Source organism: Trichechus manatus, unplaced genomic scaffold, assembly GCF_000243295.1.
Source record: "Trichechus manatus latirostris isolate Lorelei unplaced genomic scaffold, TriManLat1.0 scaffold00288, whole genome shotgun sequence".
NCBI classification, from domain to species: domain Eukaryota; kingdom Metazoa; phylum Chordata; class Mammalia; order Sirenia; family Trichechidae; genus Trichechus; species Trichechus manatus.
In genome coordinates this window covers 1,532,037-1,539,731 of record NW_004444224.1, presented here as the reverse complement: position 1 = coordinate 1,539,731, position 7,695 = coordinate 1,532,037, and positions in this window count along the sequence as shown.

Genomic DNA, 7,695 nt, shown 5'->3' with positions numbered 1-7,695 from the left:
TTTGGTATCAGGATTATGCTGGCTTAATAGAATGAGTTTGGAAGTATTCCTTCCTTTTCTGTGCTCTGAAATACCGTTAGTAGTACTGGTGTTAACTCTTCTCTGAAAGTTTGGTAGAATTCTCCAGTGAAGTCATCTGGACCAGTGCTTTTTTTTTTGTTGGGAGTTTTTTTTATTGCCTCTTCAATCTCTTCTTTTGTTACAGGTTTATTTAGTTTTTCTCCCTTGGTTTGTGTTAGTTTAGGTATGTAGTGTGTTTCTAGAAATTTGTCCATTTCTTCTAGGTTTTCAAATTTGTAGGAGTACAGTTTTTCATAGTATTCTGTTACGATCCTTTCCATTTTAGTTGGATCTGTTGTGATATCGCCCATCTCATATCTTATCTGGGTTATTTGCTTCCTCTCTTGTTTTTCTTTTGTCAGTTTGGCCAGTGATTTACCTATTTTGTTGATCTTTTCAAAGAACCAACTTTTGGTCTTGTTGAGTCTTTCAATTGTTTTTCTATTCTATATTTCATTTATTTCTGCTCTAATCTTTATTATTTCCTTTCTTCTGGTGGCTAAGGGCTTCTTTTGCTGCTGTCTATTTGTTCAAATTGTAGGGTTAATGTTTTAATTTTGGCCCTTTCTTCTTTTTGGATGTGTGCATTTTTTGCTCTAAATTGACCTCCAAGCACTGCTTTTGCTGTGTCTCAAAGGTTCTGGTAAAATGTGTTTTCATTCTCATTTGATTCTATGAATTTTATTCCATCCTTGATTTCTTCTATAACCCGGTAGTTTTTGAGCAAGGTGTTGTTCAGTTCCCATGTATTTGATTTTTTTTCCCTTGCTTTTTCAGTTATTGATTTCTACTTTTATGGCTTTATGGTCAGAAAAGTTGCTTTGTAATATTTTGATGTTTTGGGTTCTGTTAAGGCTTGCTTTATGGCCTAAAATGTAGTCTGTTCTGGAGAATGTTCCATGTGCACTGGAAAAGAATGTATACTTGACTGCTGTTGGGTGGAGTGCTCTGTATATGTCTATGAGGTCAAGTTGATTGATTGCAGCATTAGATCTTCTATATCTTTATTGAGCTTCTTTCTAGATGTTCTGTCCTTCACTGAAAACGATGTGTTGAAGTCTCCTACTATTACTGTGAAGCTGTCTATTTCTCTTTTAAATGCTGTTAGAGTTTGCTTTATGTATTTTGGAGCCTTGCTGTTGGGTGTATATATGTTTATTATGGTTATGTCCTCCTGGTGCATTGACCCTTTAATCATTATATGTGGTGGATTTTGCTTTGAAGTCTATTTTGTCAGAGATAAATATTGCCACTCCTGCTGTTTTGTGATTGTTGTTTGTTTGATATATTTTTTTCCATCCTTTGAGTTTTAGTTTGTTTGTGTTCTTGAGTCTAAGGTGTGTCTCTTGTAGGCAACATATAGATGGATCGTGTTTTTTTCATCCATTCTGCCACTCTCTCTTTATTTGTGCCTTTTGTCCATTTACATTCAGTGTAATTATTGATAGGTATGAGTTTACTGCTGTCATTTTGATGTATTTTTTTTTTTATTTTACTTTAGGTGAAGGTTTACAGAACAAATATTTTCTCATTAAACAGTCAGGGCACGTATTGTTTTATGACATTGGTTAACAACCCCATGACATGTAAACACACCCCCTTCTTGGCCTTGGAGGAGCTTTTTTTTTGTGGGGGGGAATACACATAGCCAAAGATACACCATTTCAAAAATCTCTACATGTACAATTCAGTGACGTCAATTACGTTCTTTCAGTTGTGCTGCTATTCTCACTTTAGATGAAGGTTTACAGAACAAAATATGTATTTTTTTTAATGTGTTGCTGACAGTTTCTTTGTTCCACTTAATTTTTGTGCTGAGTCGTTTTTCTTTAAGTTAGTTAGTTTCCTTTGTGATTACTTTAAAATTTATTTTTCTAAGTTTAACCCGATCTTTTATTTCTTGATATTGTCTTACTTCCTCTCCATATGGAAACAGTATGACTACACTGTTAATTCCCTCTTTTTTGTCTTGTCGTCATCGTTTACATATTGACATCTCTGGTTCCCTATTTTTAGTCTTTTAGTTTTGACTCATTTTTGAAACTTCCCTATTTGGTTTGATAACTGGTTGATCTGTCCTGTGTTCTAGTCTTGGGCTGTTGTCTAATATTGTTAGTTCTCTCACTGGAGTATTTCCTTTAATATTTCTTGTAGTTTTGGTTTGGTTTTTACAAATTCGCTTAATTCTGTTTATCTGGAAAAGTCCTAATTTGGCCATCATATTTGAGAGACCGTTTTGCTGGATATATAACTCATGGCTAACAATTTTTTTCCTGCAACACTTTATATATGCCATCCCATTGCCTTCTTGCCCGCATGGTTTCTGCTGAGTAGTGAGAGCTTAATTTTATTGGTTCTCCTTTGTAGGTGACTTTTCGTTTATCCCTAGCCACTCTCAAGAGTCTATCTTTGTCTCTGGTTTTGATCAGTTTGATTATGATATGCCTTGGTTACTTTCTTTTGGGATATATCTTGTGTGGGGTTCATTGAGCTTCTTGGATAGATATTGTCTTAGTTATCTAGTGCTACTCTAACAGGAATACCACAAGTGGATGGCTTTTAACAAAGAGAAGTTCATTCTCTCGCAGTCCAGTAGGCTAGAAGTCCAAATTCAGGGCGTCAGCTCCAGGGGAAGGCTTTCTCTCTCTGTCAGCTCTGGAGGAAGGTCCTTGTCATCATCAGTCTTCCCCAGACTAGGAGCATCTCTGCACAAGAACCTCAGGTCCAAAGAACGTGTTCTGCTCCCAGTGCTTCTTTCTTGGTGCTATGAGGTCCCCCCTCTCAGCTTGCTTCCCTTTCCTTTTATCTCTTGAGAGATAAAAGGTGGTGCAGGCCACACCCCAGGGAAACTCCTTTTACATTGGATCAGAGATGTGAGCAGGGTAAAGGTGGTGTTACAACCCCACCCTAATCCTCTTTAACATAAAATTACAATCACAAAATGGAGGACAACCACACAATTCTGGGAATTGTGGCCCAGCCAAATTGATAGACACATTTTTTGGGGAGACACAATTCAATCCCTGACAGATATCTTCTCATCTTTCATGATAACAGGGATATTTTCTGCCAGTAAATCTTCAATGATTCTCTCTGTGTTTTCTATTATCCCCTCCATTCTGATACTCCAATCACTCATAGGTTTTTCCTCTTGATAGTGTCCCACATAATTCCTAGGCTTTCTTCATTTTTTAAAATTTTTTTTCTGATTTTTTTCCTCAAATAAATTGATGTCAAGAGATTTATCTTAAATCTCACTAATTCTGACTTCCATTGCCTCAATTCTGCTCTATGACCTTGTACGGAATTGTCTAATTCTGAAATTTTGTTGTTAAACTTTTTGATTTCAGTTGCTGTCTCTCTATGGTTTCTAGCAACCTGTTAAATTTGTCATTTTGTTCATGTATTGTTTTCCTGGATTCCTCTATTTCTTTGTCTGCGTGTTCTTTGGCTTGGTCTGAGTTTTGCATGATCTCCTTCCTGATATCTTGGAGAGCTCTGTATATTAGTCTTTTGAATTCTAACTCAGGTAATTCCATGATCTTATCTTTCTCCGGAAGATTTCCTGGTTCTTAATTTTGGTCCCTTGCTGGAGCCATCTTGACCTGCTTCTTTATATGATTTGATATTGACTGTTGTCTCTGAGCCATCAATAAGTTATTATATTTATTTATTGTATGTTTGTTTACTGTGTCTTAGCTTTTTGTTTTGCTGTGTTTTGATATGCCTAAGTAGGCTGGGTGTGTGAAATACTTTGGTTATTGGCATCTTTGAAGCTCTCATGTCCTGTCTCCAGGTGGTTAGAGCAGCTACTAGTTGTGTGAGCCCAGGAGTCTGTTCACTTTTCTTATGCAGATGCAGCATAGATGTACAGGTCGTTGGTCACCGAGTGTGTGGTGCAGGCTCTCACCTAAAGTCCTAGACAGACAGGGCTGCATAGAGGTGTTCAGAGCAGCCACAGGTATCTGTCTGCAGTAGAGGGCTATATGCAGAGCAAGGCAGGGGGCTGACGGCTGCCCCCAGGTGCCTGGGTGGAGGGCATGTCCCTGTCCCCTAGAGCATGTAGTGCATAGGGTACTGCAGCCGGTCACCGGGCAGCCAGTGCTGTTGGCTGGAGGGACTGGGAGGCACCACTTATTCTCAGACCCCTGTCATGGGGTGGTAGATGGAGTGGGTGGTTCCACCAGCCCTCAGGCCCCTGATGTGGGTGGGTGAGGTCCCTGCTTAATGGGCAGGGCGTGTCAGATGTCACGAGTCTGCAGCTCCCCCTTAGCTGCTGTAGTTGAAAATGGGCTTCCAGTGTATGTCCTGTTGTTTTATGCTAATGAGGGCATGTGGTGTTGAATTGGCCCGCACAGGTCTAGGCAGGGGTGAAGGGCACTGCAAATCTGTGGATCCCTTATGCCAGTGGCTGGACAAAAGGGCAGGGCCTCCCAACCTGCCCTGAATTCCTGACTAGGGGATGTGGCATTTTTTAAACCTATAAGACTGGTTTGGGCTTAGATAGCCCTGAGTTCCAGCTTAGGGGGCGTGGTGGAGTGGAGCGGGTTGGGGTCTGGTAGAGGGGAAGGAAGCACTTCTCCTCAATGAAAGTCGGGGGCGGGGGGCTGGGGTGGTTATTTTGTCCCCCTGTGAGGTAGGTTAGACGTCTGTGCTTAACTTTCGCAGGTCCAGCACCGCTTGCACCTGGCTCCAGAGGCTTGTGCAGACTCGCAGCTGCCTGGCCTCTCCCAATGTGATGAGATGCTTCCCAAATGTTACTGCTCACCTCAGCCCCTGTGCACCAGCTGACTCAGCCAGCAGGGTGCTGGCAACCTCGCAACTGGCACTTCTTGGCTACTTTTGAATTGTCTCTCCTTACCCCTGCCGCTCAGTCTGACTCTTCAGCTTTGTCTTTGATGGATCAGGGCTCCTAGTTTGTCATATATAATTGATTCACTTGTTTTTTCAGGTCTTTGTTTTAAGAGAGATAAAAGGAAGCTTCTGACTATTCCACCGTCTTGGCCCCGCCCTTATAATTATAACTTTACACACTCCACAGAGTTCCTTGAGGGCATACGGTGTTTTTTCTGACTCCCCAATGCTAGCCCACTGCCTGACCCTTAAGAAAAACAAACAGACCAAACCCATTGCCGTGGAGTCAATTCCAACTCACAGCAATCCTATAGAACAGAGTAGGACTGCCCCATAGGGTTTCCAAGGAGCAGCTGGTGGATTCAAACTGCTGACCTTGTGATTAGCAGCCGAGTTCTTAGCCACTGTGCCACCAGGGCTCTACCTGACCTGTAGCAGCTGGTGGATTCAAACTGCTGACCTTTAGATTAGCAGCCCCTCGCCTAATTTGCTTCCATCTACTTCAAAGACTGAGGAACAAATTTTGCAAACTGCCAAGTGCTGTCATAAGATTATTATCCTGGCTTCATGCCTCTGAGTTTATATGCATCCTCTAGGACCTCAGCCTTCCTCTTTCAGGTGCTCTGAGTTGTTTTGGGGCCTCTGCCCTTCTCTGCTCAGAGACTGAGTATCAGAAGAAGGGACTTGGTCAGCTTCTAGAGAGAGCCCTGGGTCAGCAGCCCAGGGTCCATTCATTCCTTTATTCTCCTTCTGTGTGCCGCACCCTGAAATACGTGAGGAACTAACCAGCTGCCCGTGTGTGTGCAGGATGGACTCCAGTTCACCTTTTCCAGCCAGTCTGTGGCACTGTGATGATAAAATTCTCCAGCATCTCAGAGTTCCCAGAGCCTTAAGCCCAAGCTCTGAAAGATGGTGCCTCCTAGGAAAGAAATTGGAGGCAGTGGGGCTGCAGGCTTGGTCCCACACTGCAGGCCTTTTTGGAGGTAGGACTGTTTCTCTGACACTTGCTCGGGGCCTAAGGGAGGTGCAGAGAACCAGCCTCCGGCCAAGGACTGCCTTCCAGAGGGACAAGGGCTCAGACCCCCGGGCAATAGAGTGGATCAAGCTGCCAATCTTAGAATCTCTTTTGGAACTGATTTCCCAAACTCACCTTCTCCTTCCCAAGCCCTAAGGGGCTCCATCTCTTGCACAAAATCCTAGTCAGGAAGCTCTTGCTTGTCTCCTGTGCCTGCTTCCTTTTTAGTCCTGGAGACTCTGACTCTTGGCTTCCTCCAAGCCCCATGCTACTCTCAGTCAGAGTCCTCCTTCTGCGTTGCCCTAGTGCCTGGCCCATGTTCTTCTGCTTCCCCTAGAGCAAGGGATCTTTGATCTCAAGATCCTCCAATATGTTCCCCTGCCCCTTCACAGAAGTAACATCCCTTTTCTTGGAAGAGACTTTGGAGATCAGCATCCTTCCCCTCACCGACAGAAAGCGATGAGAGAGCTAGAGAAATATCAGGAGTGCCTCCTGCTGCTTGGCCTCTCCCTATCGGTCAGACTCCTCTTCTGAAGTTCCCGAGGTTACCAGCTGATCCCATCTCCGTGGGAGTCAAGGCGTTTGCTTTAGCCATGTCTCTGTAAGAGCGTCGTCTTAGTTTCCCAGCGCTGCTGTTAACAGAAATACAAGTAGGTGGCCTTAAAGAACAGAAATTTATTTTCTCACAGTTTAGGAGGCTAGAAGTCTGAATTCAGGGCACCAGCTATCCGGGAAGGCTCTCTGTCTCTGTTGTCTCTGGAGGAACATCCTTGTCTCAGCTTCTATAGCCAGCGTTCCTCGGTTCCTTGGTGATCCTCAAACGTGCTTCTATCTTCCACGGTTCATGCTTGCTTCTCTGTGCCTAATCTGCCCTTTTTATACCTCAAAAGTGGTATACCCTACACTGATATGGCCTCATTAACATAACAAAGAAAACCCTATTCCCAAATGGGATTACATCCACAGGTATAGGGTTAGGATTCCAATACATATTTTCAGGTGGACATAATTCAACCTGTAACCAATCATCTGCACCTACGCCAGCCTCTCCTTCAAGAGTATGTGTTCCTTGTAGAAAAGGACAGTGGCTCAATGGATAGTTGCTGAACAACGTGTCCCAGGCTGGAAGGCAAATGGTGAACAGAATCCAGATCTCCTGAGACCTCACCCCGTGCTCTCCACACAGTATCCCACACCACCTCCTCTATTCACTCACTACCACACATGATCCTGTCACATGGATGACTTCCAATTCCCTCCGCAATACGTCCTTCCCTCCCTTCCCTAGAGTGGCAGCTGAGGAGACCAAGGCTGCCTGAAGAGCTGCATTAAGTAATGTCCACAGATCTGATTTGGGAAAATGATCAGGACCTGGGCAGTGACAAATCTGGCCTGGGAGAGAAATTCAGGTGGATCATTGGGCTAGGGAAAGAGCAACAACATAAACTTAAGGACCTTTGGTGGGAGTAGGCAGGGGAGACATTAATCCAAGACAAGATTCCAAAGAGAAGTTCTGAGACATAGAAATCTATAGAGAAGGGACAGACAGGACAGTGATACCAACCAAAGGTAGTGAAGGGTCAAAGGTCCAAGATTTTGGCTTCTGATCCAGCAGAATTGTCATACATATGGGATAGGCACCAGAGACCCAGATGTCTGGCATCAGGGAGATGACTGAGATGTCACCAGGCTCAACTCAGAGCCAGAGAAGGACTGCCTAGGGTCCTTCACGGCTCCGTGTGTGGGACAGCTTATAAATGGGGGTG